The following is a 25,867-nucleotide window of genomic DNA, read 5'->3' as shown; positions in this document are numbered from 1 at the left end:
CTATAAATATATTTTTTTAAATATAAAAACTCTAGAGTACCTGAGGCTTCTCGAGATTTGGGGAGGGAAGGGTAGAGTGAGTCAAACGTTTCCCGCCCGGCAGCGGGTGCCGGGGACAAGCGCTGCGAAGCTGGAGCCGGACCCGGGGTCGTCCCTGCGTCCCCAGCGGGCGAGATTCGGGCGAAGAGACGCGCGTCCGCGCCCGGAGCTCTTGCTCGGCGCCGAAGTGGCACCGGGGCCGGTCCTCGCCAAACCGCACCTGCTCTGGGCACGCCTACGGGGACCCGTCCCCACCGGCTTCGCCGGGCGAGCCCCGCCGGCCACCCGCTTACCTTCGAGGACCCACCCCCGGCGCCGGGCGAGCGGGAAGCGCCGCCACAGCTGCGCCACACTCGGCCGGGCTGGTAGCCGCGCCGCCCGCCCCCTGCAGCCCCGCCGCGCTCCCCGCCGGGCCGCGCCCCCTCACGGCAGGCTCCGCCCCACGGCCGCCTGCAGATGGAAGGGGAAAACCAGAGCGAGCCACCGGGAAAAGGTGAAGAGAGAGGCTTGGGAGAGGAAAGAGATGGCACTCTCCCCAGGTCTGAGCTAAAGTGTAGACGCTTTAAAAGAACAGGGTTCACTCATTCAGGATATTAGCATAATCTCAATCTCCGCAGGCAGGCAAGGATGACACATGAATTCGGGGTTCTAAGAGTGAGAGGGAGCCCTGGTGGCATTGTGGTTAAGAGCTTGGCTGCTAACCAAAAGGTCGGCAGTTTGAATCCAGCCGCCTCTCCCTGGAAGCCCTTTGGGGCATTTCTACTGTGCTATGAGTCAGTGGCAACGGGTATGAGTGAGAAGTCTTTGGAATAAGGTTCAGAGGGACCCTGAAAAGAAGCAATTCTGACCTCTGCCACACATCCTTGTTTCCCATTTTAAACACTGTGGAAACTGACCCCCAGTCAGAATTCTCACCCCGGATTTAGATTACAAACAGCTCAGACCCATTACACCCAGGCCAGCCTGTCTCTGATGTCTATAGAGTACAACTATAAGTCTTGCAACTGAGTGGGTGGATAAAGGAAAATCAGACCCCTTGGAAGTAATTATTTTAACTATTAATGTGCTTGAGTTTGGAAGGTGAAAAACAATTTGAGGAATCAAGTCAGTAACTAATTGAATGATGGCAGAGAAACACAGGCTTGCTTTTTACAACAAGCAGGATTTATACCCAGTAACCTTTGCTACAAGAATTTCAGAAAATTGAACCTAGATACATATTAGCAAGAGACGAGCTCAGCTGTGTGGCCTCTAGGGCAGTCACAATCTCTGGAGTCCTCAATTTCCTTATCTGTAAAATGAAGGAATTAGGCCTAGTGGCCACATGACCTCTAAATTCCCTACCAGAGTTCACCCTGCCAGGCTCAACCCTTAAAGGAGAAGGAATACAGGGAATATAGGAAAGGTCTGTACAGTGGGGATCCACACAGAGAAAATGGGGATTTTTAGAAACAGCTTCAGAGATCTCTGGGATCGCTTCATTCACACTCTCCCTTCTGACTTTCCTGTTTGCAATAGTAGTATCACTCTTCTCCTAGCTCAGAACCTTTGATTCTTCTTCTCTCTCAGACCTCACAGTTTTTCACCAGCTCCTTGGATTTCTCCTTTGCAGAATCTCTTCAATGACTCTCCCGTGTTTCACTGCCATCCCCATATAAAGTTCAAATTCTAAGAACTCAGGATCTCTGATCTCACCCTAACCTACTTTTTCCACCTAATCTCCAACAGCTCTCTTTGTGCACTGTCTGTCTAGCAGAGTACAGTATCCACAACCTACAATTAACATTCTTGCCACTGCACATGCACACCCACTGCTTCCCAGCTCAGAATACCCTCTTCTCAGTCCTCAATGTCTTACCTTCCTGACTGCAGTACAGCTCAGGGAGTTCTCTACCCAACAAACTGCTGTAACACTTAGGACCTGCTCCACTAGCAGAGCTACCTTTGCTTTGTTTTCTGTTATTTATAATATTTACCGCCAAAACTGAACCGTAAGCCACATACTAGATGTTCCCAGGCAATTAGGAAGAAAAAACTACTTTCAATATCTCAAAAAGCCTTAAAGAAATTATATGTTCATCTACAATTAGGGTGTTCAGGTCACCTGTAACAGCAAGATTCTCTGTTTTTGTCTGAAATATTATAATTCTTAAATAACACCAGTTGCTTCTTGTGAACCATTCGTAAGAATGAGAAAATAAATTATTATTAAATAAGATTTGTTTGGGAAACTATATCTTTGAGATTCGTGGAGGGAAGTAAAAAATAAAAATAGCTTATCCACTCTTTGTCACCCATTGTCTAAATAAATGATATATCCATAAAAAATGCTTAAAAGAATCCCTGGCTGCACAGTGGTTAAAGTACTTGGCACTAGCCAAAAGGTTAGTAGTTCAAACCACCTCAGGAGAAAGAGATGACAGTCTGCTTCCATAAAGATTTCAGCCTGGGAAACCCTAAAATATTTTTAATAAGTCTATGACTATTTTCAACTTTCTTTAAAACCTCTGTCTCCCTTGCTGTAATTAAGGTAAGTGGTCTTTTCTTTTTTAGACAAGTAAGACTGGGGGAATTTGCCCTTTAAATTTCAAATAAATTCTCAAGAATCAGATAAACAAGAACCACATAGCACTTCTTGGAGTTGGACTAGAAAGGTTTTCAGTGTCCCAGAAATAATCCCTCAAATCACAGTAAATTCCCTTACGTTAGGGGGCCCTACACACTATCAAGACCCTCAGAAAATAAGGTTTCCTTGACTGCAACCTTACCCAGATGGCACAAGTAGAAGCAGAACCAGGTTTGCAGAATGACTACCAAGTAAGAGTGAAGGCTGATTTGCAATCTATCAATGGCCCCTTGTGTTTTAGAAAATGTTACTGGCACATTTAAGGGAGGCCCCACAGCTCTGAAACCTGGCTCAAACTATCTATAAATCACAACTCAGAACAAACCTTTATAATGTTCTAGAGATTTAAGAAGTATTAAATACCCAAAAAACAAAGCCATTGCTGTTGAGTCAATTCCGACTCATGGCAATCCTGTAGGACCGAGGAGACCTGCCGCATAGGATTTCCAAGGTTGTAATCTTTACTGAAGGTGACTGCCACATCTTTCTCCCATGGAGCACTTGGTGGGTTTGAACCACCAACCTTTCAGTTAGGAGCAAAGCGCTTAACCACCATGCTACCAGGGCTAAATATTAAATAGGTAGACTAGACAACAGACATGCTTCATTTTCCAGAGTGATTATACCAGAGGCAGTTGTTTATAGAATCCTGCAACCTCCCTCTTCCTCTCTTCAAAACGTGAGGTGACTGTTAAGAGTAGAGCCTTCAGGGACTTCCAAATCCAGCTAGATGGAGTAACAATGACCAGATTTGCCCTCCCACCTGAAACACTACCACCGACAATAACAAAAGTCAGACAAAACATATAAAACAATAGTTTCCAAGATACTTCCATTCATCAATGAAGGAAGTAATCCCTGAGAGATGGGAAACAAATGAGGTGAGCTCTACAATCACCCAGCTTACTACACTCAGAGAATTTATGGGCCATGGCAGAGGGAAGGGGAATGCAGAAAACACCAGCAGGCTCCCTGAGTTGAGTGGAGGGAACTGTGAATCCAGGAAAACAAGGTGGCTAAAGTTCACAGGATAGAGTGGAAATAACTGTACAGAGAATTGCAGAGATCTGCAGAGGGTCTTCTTGGAGTATTCAGCAGGGTGCTGATCAGCACATGATGTGAGGAGCCTACCCAAAGCCAGTGAAAGAATGAACCATCTTAAAACATTAAAGAGAACAGTACTGGGTACTCACAGAGGGCTGAGAATACTAGCTATCCCCACCAGGCAGACAGGAAAATCTCGTAATTCAAAGGCATAAAGTACTCAAAAGGGTACTGCCTCAGGGCATAATTAGCCCTAGACTAAATGTATATCCTGTCTTGCCAAAAACCCATAAAAGCAAGATCCAAAAGGATCAAACTGTTTCCATGTAATTTAATTGTATCTCAAACTAAAACTCAAGCATATTTATAGGAATATAAAAATATGCAGCACCCAATAAGTAAAATTCACAATGTCTGGCATTCAATCAAATATTATTAGGCATGCAAAGAAGTAGAAAAATATGACTCAAAGAAGAAAAATCAATCACTGTAACTGACTCATGATTGATACAGTTGTTAGAATTAGCAAACAAAGATATTAAAACAGTTATTATAACTGTATCTCCTATATTTAAAAAGTTAAGTAAAAACAAAAAAGGTATAAAAAATTTCTAAACTGAACATCTAGAAATAAAAACCATAATGTCTTAAACAAAAAATCCATTAGATGGGATTAGTAGATTAGACATTGCAGAAGAAAAGATCAGTGAACTTGGAAGACATAGCAATACAAATTTCCAAAAAGAATCATACAGAGAAAAATAAACTTTTTAAAAATAAAAGAAAAAGAAAATCAATGAGCTGCTGGACGACTTCCAGCTTTCTGATATATGTGTAAATGGAGTTCCTGAAGAGGAAGATGGGGTTGGGGTAAGGAATCAAAAAGACATTTGAAGAAATAATGGCTGACATTTTTCCAAATTTGATGAAAACTATAATCCCATAACCCCATAGATTCAAAAAAATTAAATGAGCCCCAAATACTAGGAATATTAAGAAAATTATATAAAGACACATCATTATGAAATTGCTAAAAAAAAAAATTGTGATGAAGTAATCATCTTAAAAGCAGCTGGAGGAAAAAACATTATGGAGAAACAAAATTAAGACCAACAGACTTCTTAACAGACTAGTGCAAGCAAAAAGACAGTGGAGCAACATCTTTAAAGTAGTGAATTAAAAACAAACAAAAAACTGTCAACCAAGAATTCTATACCCAGCAAAAATGTCTCTCAAAACCAAAGGCAATATAAAGGTTTTTTTAGATAAACAAAAGCTGAAAGAACTCATAACAAGCAAACTCACCCCACAAAATGTTAAAAATGTTAAAGAAAGTCCTTCAGACAGAAGGGAAATGATGACAGATTTCCAGAAAAAAAAACACCTACACAAAGGAATAGCAGCACCAGAAATGGTAACTACAGGGGTAAATATATGATTTTTTAAATAATTTTAATATTTTTAAAATATAACAATTTTTTAAACAAGAACAATAATTTATTGTGGTTTATAGCATATCTACAAAGTAAAATGTATGACAACAATAGCATGAAGTCCAGGAGGAGAGAAATGGAAGTATGTAAGGTTCTTATCCTACATGTGATGTGGTATACAGGCAGTCCCTAGGTTATGAACAACATCTGTCCCTAAGTCTGTCTTTAAGTTGGATTTGTAGGTAAATTGTAACATGTATATGTAGTTCTGATTTAGCATCAGTTACTCAAATGTTTGTCTTAGTACCTAGTATATATTTTACCTTTCTATGCATAAAAAACACTTCCAAACCACACAATGTTTTCATGAGCATCACAATGTAGTGCATACGTTCATTATTACAAACCACTGTATTTAACTCAAATTTTTAATATAATAGGCTTTATGGCAGTCTGTTCTTAAGTACAAGTTGCCTATAAGTCGGACATTCATAGCCCAGGGACTGTCTGTAATTCAATTGCAGATATACTCTGATAAGTTAAAGATGTATACTTAAACCCTAAAATAACCATTAAATCAGAAGAAAAAAGATTTATAACTAATAAGCCAGCAAAGGAGATAAAATGGAGTCACAAATTATACTCATCCAAAAAAAGGCAGAACAGGATGAAAATGAAAACAAAGAACAGATGGAACAAACAGAAAACAAATAACAAGGTAACAGACTTATGCCTAACTTATATCAATAAAGAAATTAAATATAAATTGTCAAAACATCCACATTAAGGGACACAGATTATCACATTGGAGAAAAAAGCAAGACTCAACTATATACTGCCTACAAAAAACACACTGCAAATATGAAGACACAAATATATTAAAAGTAAAAGGATGGAATGACCCAGCAATTCCACTCCTAGACATCTACCCAAAAGACTTGAAAGCAGAAACTCAGATACTTGTACACCAGTGCTCATTGCAGTGCTACTAACAGTAGCCAAAAGGTGGAAACAACCTAAATGCCCATTAACACATGAATAGAAAAACTAAATGTGTAATACACATACAATGGAATACTACTCAGGCAGTAAGAGAAATGAAGTCTTGATACATGCTACGTTGTGGATGGAGCTTGAGGACATGCTGAGTGAAATAAGTCAATCACAAAAGGTCAAATATTGTATGTCCTCACTTATAGAAAAAGACAAGAAAAGGCAAATTATTATAGAGACCAAAGTTTTTTAGTGGTTGCTAGGGAGAGAAAGAAGGGGAAAAGGGGGGATAATGGCGATGGGAAAATTGCATTGATTAAGGGTTGCATAGCTGATTAATGTAATTGCTTTTAAGAACTTGTACACCTGTAAAAAGCTAAATGAGCAAAAGTTGTGTGACAGATTTACAAAAATGACAAAAAAAAAAAAAAAAAGTAGCTGCTGAGGCTGATTATGTACAGCCAAAAACCTCATGGGATTTGGTTCCTTGGTTTTGAGGTTTAGGGTCATGGTTTCGTGGGACATCACAGTTAATTGGTCTAATATCGTGTTTAGTGCTTCTGTTCCACCTCCGGCTCATTGCGTAGTGCCTAGGGGTTTTAAAAGCTTGCAAACCACCATAAAAGGCACAATTGGTCTCTATTTGCCTGGAGCAGCAGAGGAAGAAGAGTCAGGAATAGGAGGAGGATATGGAATATGTGGCTAATTGCCTCCATGAACAACTGCCTCCTTTGCTGTGCAACCAGAAGGACTGGATGGTGCCCAGCTACCACTACTGAACACTTTGGTCAAAGATTCTATAGGAAAATCCTGATCAAAAGGGGAAAAATGCAGAAAAGAATTTCAAATTCTCACGGACTCCAGACTTTCTGGAGCCATGGAAGGTGGATAAACTCCTCAAACTATTGCCCTGAGATAATCCGTAAACCTTAAACCAAAATTATCACCTGAAGTCTTCTTAAAACCAACAAGTTTAGCTTAACTAGTAAAAAAAGGTCTGCCTTGAGCATTACGCTCTTTTTAAGAACTATCTATATGGGATCAAATTGCCAACAGCAACTCAAAAGATTAGATAGGAACCTTAGGGGGTAGTGAGTTTATGTTAATGGGGGAGGGGCAAAAGGAAAAGGAGGGAGAGAATGGTTGCACAACTTGAAGAATGTAATCAATGTCACTGAGTTGTAGATGGAGAAACTGTTGAATTGTATATGTTTTGCTGTGTATATTCTCAACAAAAACAACAAAATTTTGAAAAAAAAAGTAAAGGGATGGAAAAAGATATACCATGCTAATGTTAGTCAAAAGAAAACTGGAGTGGCTAATTAATATCCTATAAAGTAGATTTCAGAACAGATAATATTAGAGGGATAGAAAAGGTCATTTTGTGATGACAAACAGGTCCATTCATCAAGAAGACATACAATCCCAAACACTTATGTACCTAATAGTAATAGATCTTCAAAGTGCATTAAGCAAACAATGAAGCAACTGGAGCAGAAAGAGACACATGCGCAGTTACAGTCAGATTCCAAAACCCCTTTCACAATAATTAGCACCACAAGTTCAGAGAAAATCGGCAAAGATAAAGAAGATTTAAATGATGCTAAAAAAAAAAAAAACATTTTTTTATCAACCACCTTGACTTACTTGAGATTTGTCAAACGCTCCAACCAAATCAGAAGAAAACACATGCTTTTCAAGTGTACACAAAACATTTACCAAGATAGACCATATTCTGAGCCATAAAACAAGTTTTATTCAATTTAAAAGGATTCAAGTCATATAAGTTTGATCTCTTACTGTAATGAAATTAATCTAGAAATCAATAACAGAAAGATAGCTGGAAAATCTCCAAATATTTGGAATTAACATATACAATTCTAAGTACCTCATGGGTTAAAAAAGAAATCAAAAGGAAAATTAGAAATTTTTTGTAACAAATGAAAATAAAAACAGTACATCAGCACACTAAAGCAATAAAAAAAAAAGTTTAAAAAAAAAAAAGCAATACTTAGGAGGAAACATATAGCACTAAATGCTTCTATTAGAAAAGTTTTCCTCTAAGATCAGGAACAAATATGGATACCTGCTCTTACCACTTCTATTCAACACTGTACTGGAGGTTATAGCCAGGGAAATCGGGAGAAAAAGGAATAAAAGATATCCAGAGTAGAAAGGAAGAAGTAAAACTGTCTCTATTCACAGATAACATGATGGTCTATGTAGAAAATCTGATGGAATCTACAAAAAGCAAATAGAGCTGAGTGAGTTTCACAAGGTTTGTAGAATACAAAAGTCAATTGTATTTCCATATACTAACAACAGACAATTGGAAATAAAAAAAATGTTAAATATATTATTTACAGTAACACCAACAAATGTTAAATAAAAAAAAAAACTTAGGGGTAAATCTTCATGACCTTGGATTCGGCAATAAATTCTTAGGTATGACACCAAAAGCACAAGCAATGACAACAAAATAGATAAACTGGACTTCATCAAAATGAGAAATTTTGTGCATCAAAGGATATTATCAAGTAAGTGCCAAGGCAACCCACAGAGTAGGAGAAAATATTTGCAAATCATGTATCTGATAAGGGTGTTATACTGCCCAGAATACATAACGAACTCTAACATCAACAAAAATACAAACTCAATTTTAAAATCGGCAAAGAGCTTGAATAGACAAATAGATGTACAAATAGCCAATGGGCACATGAAAAATTGCTCAACGTGGTTAGTCATTAGGAAAATGCAAATAAAAACCACAATGAGATACCACTTCACACCCACTAGAATGGCAGTAATCAAAAAAAGTGGGCTCAGCAATAACAACTTCATTCATATGAAGTTACTTGCAAGATTTTACTTTAGGTTCACCTTTTACCTAATTAAAAAGATCAGTGGTTGACAGAGGTTCAGGGAGAGGGAAGGAGGGTTAATCGGTGGAGCACAGGGCATTTTCAGGGCAGTAAAACTATTCTGTATAATACTGTAATGCGAGACACATGACATTATACATTTGTCAAAACCTATAGTACGGTACAACACAAAAAGTGAACCCCAATGTAAACTATGGACTTTAGCTAATAATAACATTTGATCAATTGTAATAAATGTACCACACAAATAAAATGTTAATAACAGGGAAAACTGATGGGAGGTTTATGGGAACTTTCTATATAATTTTTCTGTAAAAGCTGCTCTAAAAACTGTCATTTTTAAAAAACTCTTAACTCTCTTCCTTTTTAGTTTTTCTTTATTCATGCTGAATCTGTATCATAATGACATATCTTTTAATAATGGAATAACATAAACATAAAAAGAGACACCCAAAGTCATTTATAGAGAATGAGGAAAAGAAAGAAGAAAAACAATTATAAATTATAAATCCTTGATATCATGATTTATAAATTACTAGTCATTGATTTAGCTAATATCTCCATTAGCTGAAGACTAACATTTTATTTGGCAGAAAGTATAATAAAAATTCAACTTAATTCAGCAAGTATTGATTACTTAATACGTACACAGCTCCCTACAGGGCTCTACACATGGTACATTCACTGTACAAAATTTAAAAATTTTCAGTCTCATCATCTATTACTGCTACAATAAGAAATGAAGTTTATTAAATACAGAAAGTGCAGGATGACCAATACCAAAACCAAAACCCGTTGCCATCAAGTAGATTGCGACTCAAAGAAACCCTATAAAACAGAGTAGAACTGCCCTGAACAGTTTCCAAGAAGCACCTGGTGGATTCAAACTGACAACTTTTTGGTTAGCAGCCAAGTTCTTAACCACTGTGCCACCAGGGCTCCATGGGAAATATAATATGAAATATAAGCAGGAAAGATTAAAAATGGCTCCTCCTCAAAATTAAACAAATGGATTTAACTAAACTGATCATAGAAGCTCTTTCAATACAAAGTATATTCCTAGTGGAATAAATCCTAAAGACAAAAAGAACTGTAAAAAAAACCTTAAACGCTATTCAAGTAACCACTTTGTACTATTATTAATCTGAAATCCTGTTTGTGCTGTGGGATAAAGTAAGTGAGTAATTACCCTGGTGTCCTTAAGAACCAAGAAGAAATATGGTATGGGAGGAAGGAGATATAGATGAGCTTAAGTAAAAAATGTGTAGTACTGAATTTCAGATGGAAGTATCAGTATGAATACATTTTGTATTTTACCTTTAAAATATACATATATATGTATTTCCTAGCTCTAGCCACAGAAAGAGCCGAAAGTCAATTGGTGAAATGAGCACCCCTAGCACCTGGACTGTTGTCTAAATATTCCCCGTTAATATGAACCAGGGCTCCTTGTAGAATCGGCCAATTGCAGATCTGGGACAGGAAATGCACAAGGTGAGCCTGGAAGGTCTTAACTCCCTTACTTTCTGATATGATATCATTGCCTACCGGAATCATGTCAAAGGCCTCAGAAGCCAACTCGAAGAGCTAACCAAAGATGAGAAAATTGAGAATAAAGAATAATGACTACAATGGTGTATTTAGTTCATTTACATTCAGCGTAATTATTGATAGGCATGAGTTTAGAGCCGACATTTTGATGTCTGTTTTTGGTGGTGTTGACAGTTTCTTTGTTCCACTTAATTTTCTGTGCTGAGTCATTTTTCTTTATGTATTTTCTTTTCATCTTTTTCATTGTTGTTGATTTTGTATTTGCTGAGTCTTTATGTTTTTCTTGTTTTTTATTTTGATGTATAGGATTGTTAGTTTCCTTTGTGGCTATCTTAATATTTACCTCTATTTTTCTAAGTTTAAACCAGTCTTTTATTTCTTTGTATTGCCTTGACTTCCTCTCCATATGAAAGATCCATTACTACATTATTTAGTCCCTCTTTTTGGTTTTAATGTTGTCATCTTTTACATACTGACATCTCTGTTTCCCTATTTTCAGTGGTTTTAGCTTTGATTTATTTGTGACTTCCCTGTGTGGGTTCATATCTGATTGCTCTGTCCTGTGTTCTAGTCTTGGGTTGTTATCTGATGTTATTGATTTTCTAACCAGAGGACTCCCTTTAGTATTTCTTGTAATTTGGATTTGATTTTTACAAACTCCCTAAACTTCTGTTTATCTGGAAATGCCCTAATTTTTCCGTCATATTTGAGAGACAGTTTTGCTGGATATGTAATTCTTGGCTGGCATTTTTTTTCCTTCAAGGCTTTATATATGTCATCCCATTGCCTTCTTGCCTGCATGGTTTCTGCTTAGTCTTATTGACTCTCCTTGTAGATGACTTTCATTTATCCCTAGCTGCTCTTAAAACTCTCTCTTTATCTTTGGTTTTGGCAAGTTTGATTATAATATGTCTTGGTGACTTTCTTTTGAGATCTACCTTGGGTGGGGTTCAACGAGCTTCTTGGATAGATATCTTGGCATCTTTCATGATATCAGGGAAGGTTCCTGACAACAAATCTTCAACAATTCTCTCTGTATTTTCTGTTATCCCGCCCCCCCCCCCCATTCTGGTAGTCCAATCACTCACAGGTTATTCCTCCTGAGAGAGACCCACATAATTCTTAGGGTTTCTTCATTTTTTAAATTTCATTTATCCAATTTTTCCTCAAATAAGTTGGCATCAAGTAGTTTATCTTCAATCTTACTAATTCTGACTTTCATTGCCTCAATTCTGCTCCTATGACTTTCTATTGAGTTGTCTAATTCTGAAATTTTATTGTTGATCCTTTGGATTTCTGTTTGCTGTCTCCCTATGGATTCTTGCAGACTGTTAAATTTGTCGTTATGCTCTTGTATAACCTTCTTAAGTTCCTCTATTGCTTTGTCTGTGTGTTCCTTGGCTTGTTCTGTGTTTTGCTTGATCTCCTTCCTGATCTCTTGAAGAGCTCTGTATATTAATCCTTTGAATTCTACGTCTGTTAATTCCAAGAAATCCTCTTCCTCTGGAAGGTTTCTTGATTTTTTCGTTTTGGGAGCTTGCCGAAGCCATCATGGTCTGCCTCTTTATTGATTTGACATTGTTGTTTTTTTCGTTGTCTCCAAGCCATGAATAAGTTATTACATTTATTTATGTTTGCTTACTGTGTCCTAGCTTCTTGTTTTGTTTTGTTTTTATATGCCCAAATAGGCTGCGTGCATGAGCTAGTTTGATTATTGGCGACTTTGAAGCTCTAACGTCCTGTCATCAGGTGGTTAGAGCTGTTATTAGGTATGTGAGCCTGGGAGTCTGTTTACTTTTCTTGTATGGATTCAGCTCAGGTGTCCAGGTAATCAGTCACCAAGTGTGTGGTGCAAGCTCTCACCTACAGTCTGAGACGGACAGGGGTAATTGGAGTAGGCACAGGTATCTGGCTGCAGTACAGGGTCATGCACTGAGCAAGGCAGGGTGCTGACGGCTGTCCCTGAGTGTCTGGGAAAAAAGCATGTCCCTGTCCCCTAGAGTGCATAGGTGGGTGGGTTTTGCAGCCAGACTATGGGCACCCAGTGCTGTTGGCTGTAAGGACTGGGAGGTACCACTTACTCTTGGACCCCTGTGGGGGGTGGCTAGGTGACATGGGTGGAGCTACCAGTCCTCAGGTCCCTGATGTGGGTAGGTGGGGATCCTGCTTAATGGGCAGAGCAGTGTCAAATGTCACAAACCTGCCACCCACCTTATAGCTGCTAGCTGAAATTTGGCTTGAGGTATATACCCTGTTGTACTATGCTAATGAGCACCCACGCTGTTGAAATGGGCCCACACAGGTCTATGCAGGAGTCAAATGCATTCAATGTCCATGGACCCCTTATGCCTATGCCTAGGCAAGGGAGCTGTGCCTGCCCTGACTTCCTGGCTTAGGGGAGCCAGCAGATTATTTTTTCATGTTTGTTAATTTGTTCCCTCTCCAAGACCGGGAGAATGGCTCAGAGCACATGACGGGTCCTACTTCCAGCCTAGGGGACACAGCAGTCACTGAAGCCAGCCCAGACCCAGTGCAGAGCAGGGAGAGGGCAGGTAAATGAGAGAGATCTTCTTCCCAAAGGGGGTGTTTTTTGATCTGTGCAGTAAGTTAGACACGTGTACTTATCTTTTGCTGACTGAGTGCCACTTCTTGCTGGTTCTGGAGGACTGAGCAGACTCTTCGCCTCTCGGTCTCTTCCGATGTGAAAAACACATCCTGAGTGCCAATACTTGTCTCACCATGCATGCCAGCAGATCCAGCCTACTGCTTCTAAACCATCTCTCCCTCACCCTGCTGCTCAGGCCAATTCCTCAACTTTGATTTTGATGTTCAGGGCTCCTAGATTGTCGTATATAATTGATTCCCTTGTTTTTGGGGGTCTTTGTTGTAAGAGGGGCCACAGGAAGCATGTGACTACTCCGTCATCTTGGCCTTACCTCGAATAATAATAACAATGAGCTGGAACACATTAAATGTTTAAGTCCTGGAGTTTAAAAAGATAATAGAAAACAAATCTCATTGGTTATCTTTGGATGATGCTAGGGAACTAATTCATAATTTTGGAAACTGGAAAATATGGAATAGGAATCAAGGCTTTATCCTGCCTTTCCAATACAAACCACACACCAGGGTAACCAAATAGTTGAAGAGGGGAAGTTTCTCTCTCCCTTTTTTAAAACAGTATTTTATTGTATTTCTGGTAGAAGTGTACATAGCAAAACAGGTTCCCACTCAACAAATTCTACACATATTATTCAATGACATTGATTACATTCTTCACATTGTATCAACATTCTCATTACTTCCATTTTAGTTGTTTCATTCTCCTTAACTTAGTCTCATATTCCCCAACCTTCTGTCTATGCTTTAGAGTATATGTTGACCATCTGGACTCATATAGGTGATTTTTTAAAAGAGCTCAATACTCAAGGGTAGTATTCATTACTTTAGGATATAACACATTATTTAGCTAAAAGGTGACTTCAGGGGTAGTTTTGGCTCAAGGCTTAAAGAAGGAAAGTCTCTCTTTACAGAATAATTCCAGCTAGTGAATAAAGAAGAATAGACTTAGAATACCATAATTTCCCAATGCCTAATGAATTAATGCATGAATTAATGCATCTAGAGAATGGTCATCAATGGCTGTTAACCTCATGAAAGGAAAGCCAAACAGACATGATATGCCTCCTGATGGAAAAACACACCATCACTCATGAAGCATTCTTGCAAAGAAAAAAATCTAAATCCAAAACTCATCAAGTCTGTAGCTCTAACTACCAATTTATAAGAAATACAGAGATTATCATAACAGTTAAATACTTATGTTCATCAAAAGACTTTATCAAAAGACTAAAGTGACAACCTACAGCCTGGGAAGAAATCTCTGGGAAAGAAATACTTGATAAGGGTCTAATTTCTAAAATATATAGAAAGCTTCAACAGCTCAACAATAAAAAGACAACCTAATTAAAAAATGGGCAAAACACATGAACAGACACTTCACCAAAGAGGACATTCAACTGGTCAACAAAAACATGAAAAGACATTCCCAATTATTAGCCATTAAAGCCATTAGAGAGATGTAAATCAGAATTACAAGATAGCATCTCACCGCTGCTAACACGGCACTGATCAAAATACACAAAACAACAAATGCTGGTGAGACTGTAGGAAGATTAGAATCCTCATCTACTGCTGGTGCAACTGCAAAATGGTACAATCACTATGGAAAATGGTATGGTGCTTCCTAAAAAACTAGAAATTGAACTACCTTATGATCCAGCAATCCCATGCCTAGGTATATAACCTAGAGATCTAATAGAAGTGGCATGAACAGACATACACACATTATTTAAAACCAGAAGGCCTTTCCTGGATGTTCCAATTCATAATTTTCTCCATATAAATCATTAAAAATGGAGAGGATAGGTTTGTATTGCTTCTACACATAGATTTTGAGACCTGACTAATCAACGTTGATGCGTTTATGAGGATGAAATCCTTTCGAAAGTATTAACTGGCATGTTGTTTTCCAAGGGGCATAGAAAGAATGCTATGTAGATTTTAAATTAATTTGTATGCTTTCCCATTCCAAAAAAAAGACATTTTTTTCCTTGTAACTTTAGATTTTACAGGCCAGTGTTTGTTGCTCTCTTATGGCCAATTAAAATATCCAGAGTATGAATCAGGAGATGATTCATAACATGCTGAATGTAGTGACGTGAAAAGTTGTTAGTGCTCATGATAGTGAGGTGTGAGGTTTACCTTAAAAACTGATTAAAAAGTCATAACCTGATTTTAATATTCTTCTTTTTCTTTTTTTGAGCCTGTCTTAGTTATCCAGTGCTGCTATAACAGAAATACTACAAATAGATGGCTTTAACAAAGAGAAATTTATTCTCTCACAGTTCAGGAGGCTTGAAGTCTGAATTCAGTGTGCCAGCTCCAGGAGGAGGCTTTCTCTCTCTGTCAGCTCTGAGGGAAGGTCCTTGTCATCAATCTTCCCCTGGTCTAGGAGCTTCTCAGTACAGAGACTCCAGGTCCTGGCTCTTGTTTCTTGGTAGTATGATGCAATTAAGTTAAGGATCTCAACATGAGGTCATCCTGCATTATCCAGGTGGGCCCTGAATCCAGTGACGAATACCCTTATAAGAGACAGAAGAGCAGACACAGAGACACAGGGAGAAGGCCATGTGAAGACAAAAGCAGAGTTATTCAGCCACAAGCCAAGGAGCCACCAGAAGCTGGATCCAGCTGTCTGTTAAAGAGATTTGCAAAAATGTAAAATAATGCTACTCTTCTCACTATTTTTTAGTTTTAGAAAAAGTAATTTTTCATACAAAATATGTTTGACATTTACATGTAATGGATGTATTACTTTAATGTAAATAAATATTTTTTAACTTTTTAGTTTTAATTTCTAATATAGAAAATATCAACAACCCACATAAATACAAACTCTTTAGGGTCCCCTATAATTTTTAAGATTGTAAGGGGGTTCTGACACCAAAAAGTTTGAGAATAGCTGGTATATACAATCAGCAAAAGGAGACACCCAAGTATGGGCCTAAACAGTTAGAAAAAGCAGGAGGTAGGTAAGATTTTGGCTATTTTGAACCATGAATTAGATTTTCAGGGGCAGGAAGGAAAAGAAAGGTCCTTCCAGGCAAAAGAGAATACAATACACTTAGAAACAGGGGCGATTAGGCTATCAATACACAAATACATCAATTTTCATATGCAGATTATTATCTTTTTAAAATGGCAAATGCATGACTCAATTTCATGATTTTTGGTTAGTCTTTTGGAAATCCATAACTTTAAAGGCTTTTTTGTTTGTTTGTTTTGTAAATGTGGATACCATGCTATTATTCCTTATGCTCCAAGTAGATGGAAAGAGTTCTTTTAAATACTAAACTAGCCACCACAACCCTCCTCAGAGCCTTGGTACATTCCATTCACTCTGCCTGGAACATTCTTTCCTTGCTTACCTCTTACGCAGCCTTTGGGAATCTGCCTGAATTGTAGTTCCTCAGGGAAGTTTTCCTTCACCCTGGCCTTAGGTAAAACAGCCAACTGCCATGGAGTTGACTCTGACTCATGGTAACCCCATGTGTGTCACAGTAGAATTGTGCTCCAGGGTTTTCAATGGCTGATTTTTTGGAAGTAGATCGCCAGGCCTTTCTTCCAAGGTACCTCTCAGTGGACTGAAATCTCTAAACTTCTGATTGGTAGCCAAGTGTGTTAACTGTTTGCACCACCCAAGGACTCCTGCCATAGGTTAGGGCCCCTCTTATACTTACATAGCAGCCTATACTTATCTTTCACATCACTTATCATACAGATATAATTAAGCACTTCTTGTGATTATTTTATGACTATCTCTCCTACCATACCCTAAGCTTCAGGAAGACAGAGACTGTCATGTTCACCACTTTACCTGCAGGGCTTAGTATGGTGCCTGACATGCTAAGGTCACTCAATGAGTGAAGACGGAATGCTGTATGTCAACACGACACAGCACAGATAAAAGTTCAAGGTCTCTGAGGGTGTCCAGGGAGCATTTTGAGTACTGAGGCTGCTAACATCCACAAGAGAAATACCAGCTCTTATGGGCTGAATGTGTTCCCCAAAAAATATGTTTAAATACTAACTGGTATTTCAAGCCAGGTTTAGAAGAGGATGTGGAGCGAAGGATATCGTTGCTGATGTCAGATGGATCTTGGCTGAACGTAGAGAATACCGGAAAGATGTTTACCTGTGTTTTATTGACTACGCAAAGGCATTCGACTGTTGGATCATAACAAATTATGGGGAACATTGTGAAGAATGGGAATTCCAGAACACTTAGTTGTTCTCATGTGGAACCTGTACATAGATCAAGGTGCAGTTGTTCAAATAAAGGGATGCTGTGTTTTAAAATCAGGCAAGGCGTGCATCAAGATTGTGTCTTTTCACTATACTTATTACTTTATATGCTGAGCAAATAATCCAAGAAGCCAGACAATACGAAAAAGAACACAGCACCAGCATAGGAGAGGAAGATTAATAACCTGCAATACGCAGATGATACAACCTTGCTTGGTGAAATTGAAGAGGACTTGTGGCACTTACTGATGAAGGCCAAAGACTAATGCCTTCAGTATGGATTGCACCTCAACATAAAACAAAAACTCCTCATAACTGGACCAGTAAGCAACGTCATGATAAATGAAGAAAAGATTGAAGTTATCAAGGATTTCATTTTACTTGGCTCCACAATCAACGTCCTTGGAAGCAGCAGTCAAGAAATCAATTGGGCAAATTGCATGTGTGATTGCACTGGGCAAATCTGCTGCAAAAGGCCTCTTTAAAGTGTCGGGGAAAAAAAGGCATCATTTTGAGGATTTAGGTGCTTATTCTGCCTGACTCAAACCACGGGATTTTCAATCGCCTCATACGCATGTGAAAACTGGACAACAAATAAGGAAGACTGAAGAAGAATTGATGCCTCTGAATTACAGTGTTGGTGAAGAATATTGAATAAACCATGGACTACCAGAAGAACATGGACTCAACGGCAATGAGATTGTTCTTTCTGGTTACGAGAAGAACGAATAAATCTGTCTTGGAAGAAGTATAGCCAGAATGGTCCTTAGAAGCAAGGATGGCAAGATTTCATCTCATGTACTATACTTTAGACACGTTATCAGTAGGGACCAGTCCCTAGAGAAAGACATCATGCTCGGTAGAGGGTCTGTGAAAAAGAGAAAGATCCCCAAAGAGATGGATTGACACAGTGGCTGCAACAATGGACTTAAACACAGCAACGATTGTGAGGATGGCGCAGGACCCAACAGTGTTTCATTCTGTTGAACACGGGGTTGCTATGAGTGGGAGCCGACTAGGACTCCAGGGTACCTAACAACAACAACACACGTGAACATGTGATTATGAGTTCCTTTGGAAATAGGGTTTTTGAAGGTGTTATCAGTTAAATTAACATAAGGTCATACCAGAGTAGGGTGAGTCCTAATCCAATACGAATGGCATCCTTACAAGAGACAGAGAAAGGGAAGTCAGCCAGCCATCATGGAATTATGTTACAGTTGCAAGCCAAGGAATGCTGGAGCTACCAAAAATTGGGAGATACAAGAAAGGATCTTCCGAGAACATGGCCCTGCCCACACCCTGAATTTGGAATTCTAGCCTCCAGAACTATAAGTGGATGTCTATTCTTGTAAGCCACCCCATTTGTGATAATTTGTGACCAGCAGGCCTAGGAAACTAATACACAGCAAACCAGTAATCCTGGTGATAAAGTCTCACTGGCTTTTAATCCCCCTGGAACACTGGGTTAAGAGAGTGGGGACTTAACTCTAGTTCTAGCTCAATCATTAACTAACAATATAAAAATAGGGCAAGGTTCCTTAACCTTGCATTATCTCTCATTTCTCACCTGTAAATGCTGAAATTATCTAAGGCCAAAACTGGCAACAATTTAAACAGAAAATCCCCAATCTGTGACTGTCCTAAACATATAAACCAACTTGACCCCATGCTGCTGGGACCCTTGTCTGCCTTTGATAGTCAACCCCAACTTTCACAGACAATTCTACTGAAGCTATAGAATCTCCACCTCCATGTCTCTGAAGTTTTCTCCCATGCTGCACTAGGATTTTACTAATAAAACAAAGTCCCAAAGAACCTCTACCACCTCCTAAAGACTCAGGGCTCAGAGGGCAACTGGAGTTCAGAGGTCCTAGACATTTGAAGTCTAGGGGTATTAATAATCTTGCAACTTGGTTAGGAGTTAAGTGATGTCTGTGACTTCTAGGGGTAAGTGCACTTTAATTCAAAAAACCAAAATACAGAAGAATGACTAGAGAGGGTGGGATTATTATTATTTTTAATTTTGCAAGTTGGGAAAGAATGCTATGTGGAGAAAAGTGTCATCAATGTACACAGTACCCTTAGTTGTTCTCTCCTACACATGCCTAGTCATACATCGTAACCACTCCTGTGCCTTTGGGCAAGATTCTATCTTGGTTATTGACCGGACCTGGGATAACAATGCTGCAAGAGATGGTTCTGAGTGTTGCCTCAGATCACAGATGGGAATGAATTAAGCACAGAGTTTAAGAGTGAAGGGCTCTACTGAACTTACAGATTTCTGGCCATTGCCTCTTAGGAACTGGGTAACCTTGGGTAAGTTTTAACTTCTTTGTGCTTGGGTTTCCTTATCTGCAAAATAGAAATAATAATAGTGCCCATCTCTTATGGTTGTTATGATCATGATAATGTTGGTACAATATTTAGTGCCTGAGATAAAGAGATAAAGGAAGCATTAGCTGTTTTTTTTAAAATGCTTTGTAATTTTCAGAGATTTTCACCTAATATGATCTCGTTTGATCATCTCAGAAACCTGTGATTTCCTCACTCTCCTCAAGCTCCCTCCCCTTTTTCTTCTCCCTCTGTATCAACAATCCTCCAGAGTCACTGAAAACATACCCGCCATCAGGCTTACACTCCCTCAACATCCCCCACATCCTCAAACCACTGGTATAAGCACCTGGGCTCCCTTCCCCAGGCCAGTTAGCTATTTCTTCTTCTCTTTCTGGAAAACACAACTGGCATTTCTCTGAAAACCACATTCTGCACCCTCCCTCTGCCTGAAACATTCTGCCTCCCTGTAACTCCTGCTGCTTTCTCTGGACTCATTTCAGTTGTGCCACGTTCGCCATGACCCCTTCTCTCTGATCATCTTCACAGCCTAGGAGGTATCCCCATTTGTGTCACCACAGCCCCCTAAATGTACTTCTATTCTAAATTCATGATATCATATGATAATTCTTTGCATGTCCATTTTCTTTACATCCTGAGAGCCTAGCACAGTGTCTGGCTCATAGGGTGACTAATTGCCCCAGTTTGCCTGGGCTGTCCTGGTTTTCATTCCTTGGAAGGTGCAAATGATTAACGGTTGGCTGCTAACTGGAAAGTTGGAGGTTCAAGTCCACTCAGAGGTACCTTGGAAGAAAGGCCTGGTGATCTTCTTCCAAAAAATCAGCCATTGAAAACCCTATGGAGCACAGTTCTACTCTGACACACATGGGGTCACCATGGGTGGAGTCAACTTGACAGTAACTGGTCTGATCCTGGTTTTAGCACTAAAAGTCTTGTATCCCAGGAAACCCTGTGGCCTCAGGTGACTGGTCATCCTATTATACACTCAATAAATTTATTTGAATGAACACAGACTCTTCAATTATTGTCTGCTCTTGCTCCTTTACTATTTACTCTTCAACCTAACATCATCAGCTTCCACCTCGACTATGCTGCTCTGACACAGGGCAAAATGCTCTCCTCATGGCCAAATCTATTGGACACTTTATAGTCCTTCTGGACTGACCTCTCAGTAAATGACTTTTAATCATCAGAAATTCAAGCCTCTGATGGGTACCTGTTTTTTCTTATCGTGAAGCCACTATTAAATCATGCACATTTATTAAATGTACAAATGTATGTGGATTCAAAGCACCATCCGATGTGTTTTACATAATTTTAAATGTTATGCATACTTATGATCTCATTAAAATAACCACAGGATGTGATCAATGACTGCATATGTTTTCTGAAGAAGTTTCCAGAAGTCATGACTCATGGTATGAAAAAAGTACTAAGGCAATGAGAAAAATAGTTCTCTTTTTTCATGGAATCCAAACACGAAAATATAACAGTATTTCAGGAAACTCATAATAAAGTATTTTTCTTTTTCTTTTAAGCTTTGCAAATACAGGTACAGAAATAACTTACTAAATGAATACATAGATAAGTACTTAAATGTGTTGCGTATTTTATTTTTAAAAATCAAGAAGTTTTCTTTCTAACTAAAAAACTGAGCCTTTTGCTCACTCTTTCCATTTCTTAAGACCAAATATGAATCAGCCCTTATCAAAGAACACTGCCTGCAAATATCCCTCTCTCCCGTGGAAACTGAAGTTCTCTGCGGGCAGGACTGGAACTTGATCTCTTACGACATCTCCAGCACCTACATAAATAGGTGCCTAGCTCAGGCAGGGGCAAATATGAAATGTCTTAAGTAGAAAGGTGGGAAAGAAGAAAATTTAAAAAGGGAGCAAACTTTCTAAAGTTGCAAAACAGGATTACTTGGGAGGGCATTATATTAGAAATGTACATAAATTTCATTTGCAAAATGTTTTCAGATAAGCAGAAAGGAAAGCATTGGCAATAACCATGAATTATGAAGTTAAGACAATTATGATAGCCATTACTGAGTCATTTTTTTCTGGAATTTGCAGAATTTCAAATATCACAGTAAAAAATTAATTCAGCTCCTTAAAGTCATCTTACTTCCAGATAGTAGAAGATGTAAATAGGCAAAGCTGAATGCAAAGAAAACTTTTTTTTTTGTACAAACAACAAGAAATCTGAAGCAATTTTTTCACTTCCCATATTCAGATTTACTAACACACATTTTTGTCAGGTGCTGTCGAGTTGGTTCTGACTCATGGAGACGCTATGTACAACGGAAAGAAACACTGCCTGGTCTTGCACAATCCTCATGATCGTTGTTATCCTTGAGCCTATTGTTGCAGCTACTGTATCAATCCATCTCACTGAGGGTCTTCCTCTTTTTCGGTGACCCTCTACTTTACCAAGCATAATGTTCTTCTCCAGACACTGATTCCTCCTGACATGTCCAAAGTACGTGAGACGAAGTCTCACCACCCTCAGTTCTAAGGAGCATTCGGGCTGTATTTCAACCAACAAAGATTTGTTTGTTCCTTTGGCAGTCCATGGTACACTCAATATTCTTCGCCAACACTGTAATTCAAATGTGTCAATTCTTCTTCAGTCTTCCTTATTCACTGCCCAGCTTTCGCATGTATATAAGGCAATTGAAAACACCATGGCTTGAGTCAGGTGCACCTAACTCCTTAGAGTGACATTTGTGCTTTTTAACACTTTACAGAGGTCTTTTGCAGCAGATTTTCCCAACGCAATGCGTCGTTTGATTTCTTGATTGCTGCTCCCATGGGTGTTGATTGTGGATCAAAGTAAAATGAAATTCTGGACAACTTCAATATTTTCTTCGTTTATTATGATGTTGCTTACTGGGCAGCTTGTGAGGTTTCTTGTTTTATGTTGAGGTGTAATCCATACTGAAGGTTATGGTCTTTGGTCTTCATCAGTAAGTGCTTCAAGTTCTCTTCACTTTCAGCAAGCGAAGTTGTGTCATCTGCATAAAACCCAGACCCAGTGCCGTCGAGTCGATTCCAACTCATAGTGACCCTACAGGACAGAGTAGAACTGCCCCATGGAGTTTCCAAGGAGCGCCTGGCAGATTCGAACTGCTGGCCCTTGGGTTGGCAGCTGTAGCACTTAACCACTACGCCACCAGGGTTTCCACATCTGCATAAAGCAGGTTGTTAATGAATCTTCCTCCAGTCCTGATGCCAAGTTCTTCTTCATATAGTCCAGCTTCTCCGATTATTCGCTCAGCATACAGATTGATTAAGTATGAATACAACTCCGATGCACACCTTTCCTGACTTTAAACCACTCAGCATCCCCTTGTTTTGTTCCAACAACTGCCTCTTAGTCTAGTACAGGTTCCTCATGAGCACAATTAAGTGTTCTGGAATTCCCATTCTTCGCAATGTTGTCCATAATTTGTTATGATCCACACAGCTGAATGCCTTTGCATAGTCAATAAAACACAGGCAAACATCTTTCTGGTATTCTTTCCTTTCAGCCAAGATCCATCTGACATTAGCAATGATGTCCCTGGTTCCATATCCTCCTCTGAATCTAGCTTGAATTTCTGGCAGTTCCTTGTCCATGTACTGCTGCAACCACTTTTGAATAATCTTCAGCAAAATTTTTCTTGCATGTGATATTAATGATATTGTTAGATAATTTCTGCATTTGGTTGGATCACTTTTCTTGGGAATAGGCATAAATATGGATCTCTTCCATTTGGGTACCCAGGTAGCTGTCTTCCAAATTTCTTGGCATAGGCAAGTAAGCACTTGCAGTGCTGCATCTGTTGAAACATCTCAGTTGGTATTTTGTCAATTCCCGGAGCCTTATTTTTCACCAATGTCTTCAGTGCAGCTTGGACTTATTCCTTCAGTACCATCGGTTCTTAACCGTATGCTACCTCCTGAAGTGACTGAACGTTGACCAATGCTTTTTGGTACAGTGACTCTGTGCGTTCCTTCCATCTTCTTTGGATGGTTCCTGAGTCATTTGGTATATTGCCCAATGAATCCTTCACTATTGCAACTCAAGGCTCAAATTTTTTCTCAAGTTCTTTCTGCTTGAGAAATGCCAAGTGTGTTCTTCCCTTTTGCTTTTCTAACTCCAGTTCTTTGCACATGTCATTATAATACTATACTTTGTCTTCTCGAGCTAACCTTTGAAATCTTCTGTTCAGCTCTTTCACTTCATCATTTCTTCCTTTCGCTTTAGCTATTCGACATCCAACAGCAAGTTTCAAGGTCTCTTCTGACATCCATTTTGGTCTTTTTTTTCTTTCCTGTCTTTTTAATGACTTCTTGCTTTCTTCCTGTATGATATCCTTGATGTCATTCCACAACTTGTCTGGTCTCTCGTCATTAGTGTTCAATGTATCAAATGTATTTTTGAAATGGTCTCTAAATTCAGGTGGGATATACTCAAGGTCGTCCTTTGCCTCTTGTGGACTTGTTCTAATTTCCTTCAGCTTCAGTTTGAACTTGCATATGAGCAATTGATGGTCTGTTCCACAGCTGGCCCCTGGCCTTGTTCTGGCTGATGACATTGAGCTTTTCCATCGCCTTTTTCCACAGGTGTAGTTGATTTGATTCCTGTGTATTCCATCTGATGAGTTTCATGTGTATAGCTGCCGTTTATACTTAATAATATGTTAAAAAAAAGAAAGGGTGAATAGTTTATCAAAAATATTTTAAGTAATTCAAATCTAAGTCCACTAAATGCCTAGAACTTTTTACTTTTCAAATAAAAACATATAAACACAAATTGCTAGTTTAATACAAAAAAAAAAAGTATCCATTAAGCTACATGATTTTGACCTTTAGCATTTAGAATAACAGTCTTCCAAATTGTGGTGCAATGAATTGCTCAATATGGCCCTTCCAGCCATAGTCTTTGTGACTCACAGTGACTGAGTGGGATTATGCAAATAAGGTATATGGGACGCTAACGAAGGGATCTGCCATCCTGCTAGGCTTAAAATAAGCCATTCCAGAGGCAGGAGGAGAGGATCTCGCCACCACCAAGAAAGAAGAGCCAGGAGTAAAGTGTGTCCTTTGGACCCAGGAGCCCTGTGCTGAGAAGCTCCTGGAACCAGGACACTGAGAACAAGAGTAGGAGCTGTAACACAGAAGACCGAGAGACAGTGACACAGGGAGAGGCAGAAAGAGAACTGTAGCACTGAATACTGTGAGAAACAGCAGCAGAAAGATGGTGGTCTTCATAAGGCTGTAGGAGTCCAGAAGGAGAGGAAGCAATGGGCTTCCTGGTTGATGAAGAGGGAAAGCTGAGTGCCTTTGGGCAGGAGGCTTGCTGGAAGAACAGGGTGCCTCCAGGCACTTGGTAGAGCCAGGTTTGCTGACCCACAGAGCTAGAGCTGAGCACCTTTGGGCCAAGGCTTATGGGTGGAACAGGGTGCCTTGAGGCACTTATGGCAGAGCTAAAAGAGCTTTGTAACTAACAGTAGCCCTGGCAGGGTAGAGGCTGAGGTCCAGAGAGAGGTGTGCCTGCATGCACAGCTAAGAAGCTGTCCTGATCAAAAAGCCGTATCCTGAACCTGAATTGTAACCTGTTACTTCCCTAATAAATCTTATAGTCTTGAGTATGGTCTGTGAACTCTGTGTGGCCACTGTAATGAATTACCAAAGCAAGCAGAGAAGTAGAGAATACAGTGGGAGGGACAGATGGTGTGAGAATTGGTATAAAGGGCTGGCAAGAGGAAGCATGTCTGACCTCTGCCTCATAGGAATTAGCCTTGGGCTGTTGCTCTTGATTTTTCTTCCCCTTTATGAAGTTAAAAAAAAGAAAATTTTTTTTTTTTTTTTTTAGTTAGAGGAGGTCAAATGCCTCTCCCAAGCCATTTTTACAAAATGCAAGAAACTCAACCCAGTAATACTTTTCTATCAGATGAAACAAAACAAAATTTATCCATTTTGTCTTTATTGTCCAAAAGTAGTTAATTTCAGAAAGTACATTTAAGAATAATTCTCTGAATAATACAAAACAGATCCATCCGTTACTCCCTTTCATATTTTCTGCACCAT

At 39.2% G+C, this 25,867-nt stretch overlaps 1 protein-coding gene across 4 annotated transcripts in view; it reads right to left on the bottom strand.

The window, feature by feature from the left end:
* SGK3 (serum/glucocorticoid regulated kinase family member 3) overlaps window positions 1-25,867 on the bottom strand; it is a 165,348-nt gene that overhangs the window by 98,510 nt on the left and 40,971 nt on the right. The window contains exon 2 of one of the 4 annotated variants that reach the window (XM_064267773.1): window positions 19,714-24,465. The exons of 2 other annotated variants lie outside the window; for them this stretch is intronic. The gene's annotated coding sequence lies outside the window, so the exon portion shown is untranslated. Of the gene's footprint in view, window positions 1-40; window positions 169-19,713; window positions 24,466-25,867 lie in introns of those variants that run through there. One more of the 4 variants, XM_064267774.1, reaches the window with a different exon arrangement.

Source organism: Loxodonta africana, chromosome 14 (assembly GCF_030014295.1).
Source record: "Loxodonta africana isolate mLoxAfr1 chromosome 14, mLoxAfr1.hap2, whole genome shotgun sequence".
NCBI lineage: Eukaryota > Metazoa > Chordata > Mammalia > Proboscidea > Elephantidae > Loxodonta > Loxodonta africana.
Note: the sequence above shows the minus strand (reverse complement) of the source record. Positions and strands in the feature narration are given on the sequence as shown.